This window comes from Cupressus sempervirens, chromosome 1, assembly GCF_028749045.1.
Source record: "Cupressus sempervirens isolate cs-2001-9-10 chromosome 1, ASM2874904v1, whole genome shotgun sequence".
Classification (NCBI taxonomy): Eukaryota; Viridiplantae; Streptophyta; class Pinopsida; order Cupressales; family Cupressaceae; genus Cupressus; species Cupressus sempervirens.
The window spans coordinates 513,513,999-513,518,200 of NC_143118.1; positions in this window are offsets into that span (position 1 = coordinate 513,513,999).

Sequence of the window (4,202 nt, forward strand, 5' to 3'; positions counted from 1 at the left end):
GATATGTCCACAAAAAGATGAAGAGAGAGCTCTCCCCATATGCAAGAATGCAAGACTAAGCTAGAAAATGAACCTAAAATTCAAGCTAATATGAAAAATGCTTTACCAACAAGAAGTGTATAGCATTTAGACTCTTAATTTCATCATTGAGCATTTATTAGGGACATCATGAGATCATAGAACCATCACTAGTATAACTATGAGGATATGAATATGATCAATATCAGATAGGTATGTGGAAATACAATCTAAGCATCAGAGTCATGTAAGTCAAGATAACTACGCGATTAGATTCCCTAAGTTTAATTTAGCAAGATTACACTTGTATCAAGGCATAAGCACTAGGATAAACCCCAAGTGCGGTCTTGTGAAACAGTCAAGGATGATACATTTGTAAGTCAAAATGTTGAATAGGTCAAGCATAAATGCTTACAACACTATAGACAAATAAAGTATACCCACAAGTAGAAATCAAGAAAACATGCCCCATGCCCCCAGTCTTCTAGTCAATGAAATCCTTGAAAGACTATTAGGGATGGAACATATAGTAAAGAAATCATCATAGACATCACACAAAGTAGATAAAGATCAGCATAGCTCAGTCATTTAAGTGTTAAAGTGTGTGTGTGTAAGTCACTTGGCCATTTCTTCAAGACTTGATTCTAATAGTGAGAAATATCACAACATCAAAGACCGTAGGTAAACTATCTGAAAAGTGTTGAAAAACACTAGATGTCAAGGTGGGGGAAGTGTTGAGAAACACTATTTTGTGAGTTGTCAAAGAAACCCTAATGTACAAGAATATGTTAATAGGCTAAGTAGCTATGCCCTCGAGATGAGGACAAGAAACAATTCCAAGCAAGGAAACGTGTAGTGAAGTAGGTGATATGGACTGATAGACATAGGTGCAAGGGTTTCAAGTAGTGCCTGTTTCTAGGTTTTCACCACTTGACAAATTTTTTCAAGACTTTTTTCAATTTTTTTTGTATTTTTGCATTTTTTATTTTTTTGGTGATACATCAAAGCACCTATTGCTAGGTTTTCACTAAGATGATCATTTTTTCAAGACATTTTCTGATTTTTAGGATTTTTTCAGCATCATATATGATTTTTTGAATTTTTTAGAATAATTTAGAGATCACTAGTTCTCAAGCAAGATCACATCATTTTCTCCCAATGTCTAGCAAGGTAAAGGAAACGATGGAGAAACAAGCCGATGGATAAGAAAAGATGCATAAGAAAGGAATGTGAAGCAAGTGAAAGTGATCCTCAAGGAATGACTCCTCAAGAGTACCCAAGCTAGGGAAAGAGGTGAAATAGTCATATGAAGCATATTTTTGATAAGAAATGGAAGTAATGAGAAAGATAGCATGTAGGATAAGCAATGAAGCCAACAAGTGAGATAGCATGAAGTGTGTAGTCCAAAAGAGTAGCCATATCAAGAGACCTATGAGAACCATGTTTCATTTATTATGATCAAGACCAAGGGGTCAACTAGATAGGATAGCGATGGGATAGAGAAATAAAAATAAAGCTCAAGATGGAGGCTATGAGGGAATGAGAAAGCACAAATAGATAATCTCATGGATAAGATAGCCAATATGCAAAGATAGCTTAACATTGTCAAGATCAAAGAGAGAAGAGGGGATAGATGGATGGTGGAAGAATTATGCATGAGGCCTGTTTGCCAGGTTTACATCATGGTACTTATGCAAGGTGTCACAAGTAGTAGTTTTCACCATAGGATGGATTTATTTTTCTTTACTTTTGCTATCAAGGTGCCACAAGAAGTGGTTTTCACCAAGGCACATTTTCAATTTTTTTCAAATTTTTTTTCAAATTTTTTGAATTTTTAGAAAGAGCTCAAGCTTTTTGAATGTAGATAGTGCTCCTATAGGAAAGATAAGTCATGATAAGCCAAGACCATAGAAAGGTATGCTCAAAGATGTTGATAGGGTGATGAAAGAGAAATGGTAGTAGGAAGAATATATTGAGGATAAGAGTTTATGTATAGAAAGTAAGTGTAAGTTTTAGAGGATTTCATGAGGGTAGCTGAAATATTAGACAAGATCAACATTGACACACACCTTGAAGGGTATTGGAAAAATGGAGGAATCATGGATGAAATAGCTTGAGATTTAGATGTATGAGGTGGTAGAAGAGATTTGGAAAAAAGTGGAGTGGAGGGCTTTGGAATATTTTTAGGAAGATTTTTGGAAGAAGATGGAATGGAAGCCTTTGGAAGCTTGAATGTCAACTTTGAAGTATTTTCAATATTCAAGTCTTCTAAAAGAGACTTGGGAATCCATATAGCTTTAGATTTTCCTTTGGATACTTCAAAACACATTTCTTCAATAATGGGTTTAGGAACCCATATTTTCTTTGATTTATCTTTTTTAATGGTGGACCTTTGCAGTCTCTTTTGTGCATTTTCCTTCTTAGCATTCACATGTTGATTAGATGAGACATAGTGATCTTCATTTTTCAATGGATTATTATGTTTATTTTCACTTCTAAAGTATTTGGGATTTATGGATGAATAAGGATGATATGACTGGTTTAGATGAATAGATGGGTGATAATTCATCGAGGATGAGCGTTTTTGTTGATCTTGAGGTATGATCAGAGAGCTAGGAGTGGAAAGTGTAGGAGATGGAGGAACATAAGGCCCCAATATGGATGGAAGGTTTGAATGCTTTAGCTTAGATGGATAAGGACCAAGGATAGATTTAGAAAATGCAAAGGGATAATGGGAAGGGATATCAACATCTTTAGAGTGAGCAACATTGTCAAAGCCATCAATAGACTCATGAGTACCTTTGATAGGAACAAATTTTTTAATAGAAGCACTTGAAGCTTGAGCACAATTTTGAAGTGGATGTGGAGAAGTAGAACATGAGGGAATTTTTTGATCTTGACAAGTAGCTTTGGATAGCATATGAAGAGAACTTTTCTCATAATTTTTAGTAAGCTCAAGGGAGATAATGGAAGTGGTATCTTCATCATACTTAGGAGGTGGAAAAGATATAGGATATGGAGGGGAAAAATCTTGAAAGAGATGAAAGGGTTCTTGATCTTGATCTTTCTTGACATTTATAGCTTTTTCTTTTTGAGAGTCCTCTTGACATGGAGCCACTTCTAAGGACAAGGGAGAATGAAGAGTGAATGGAGTAGTGCTTGGATTAGGCATAGTAGTGCATGAAGGTTGAGGATGTTTAGGATTAGTAGCATGGAAAAGGTTTGCAGCCAAGTGAAGGTTAGCTTGATTTTCTTTTAGAGGTAGCCCTTGAGGGTACACATATTGCATATGGAAAGCACTAGGTTTTTTGTTTGTTGGAGGCAAGTTGGAAAGATTTGAAGTGTTGGGAGATGCATAAGTGTTGGAAGAAGTGGAGGTATCAAGGAAACCATCACTAGACATAGGTTCATTAATATGATCTTTCTCAAGAAAAGTATCCTCATCACAAGAGTCATTAGAGGTATCAATAATTCCATTATCAATAAGATCTTGGATTTTATGTTTCAGCTCAATGCAATCTAAAGTACTATGCTCATTATGTTGATGATAAGCACAATAGATATCCAAGAATGGGTTTCCATATGAGCTAGACTTAGGTAACCTAATGAGCTTGGTGCTAAGAAGTGTTTTCAAAGTCTCATCATAAGAATCTTCCAAGGGAGAAAAAGTTCTATCAAAATTATGTCTAGAGTCCTTTTTTTATTTCTCAAGTGAGTGGTATGCATCCATGTCTTCATCATTATCTTGGTCAAAGATAGATCCATCATGAAATTTTGGCATAGGCTCAAAGGAGGTATCACTTGCTTGTTCTCTAAAGAGGTCTTTAGATCTAGAAGATGAAGACATTTGATGTCTTGAAGTAGAGCATGTAGACCTAGAGGAAGAGGATGACCTCAAATAAGGTGACTCACATGCATGTAAAGACCTTAAGAAAGATTCATCTAATGATGCAATCTTCTCCTCTAACATTTTCTCAAGTTTAGACTTCATTTCTGTCATGCACTTAGAGATATGAAGGTAAGAAAGATCATTTGTCTCCTCTAGTTCTTTGTATTGCACATATATATCTTGAAACTCTTTAGTGACATGGAGGATATCATGATCATCTAGATTTGGTTGAGGTCTGGTAGCACAATCTTTGAATTCCATAGTGGTAGATAGATAATCAAGCATGAAGGAGACT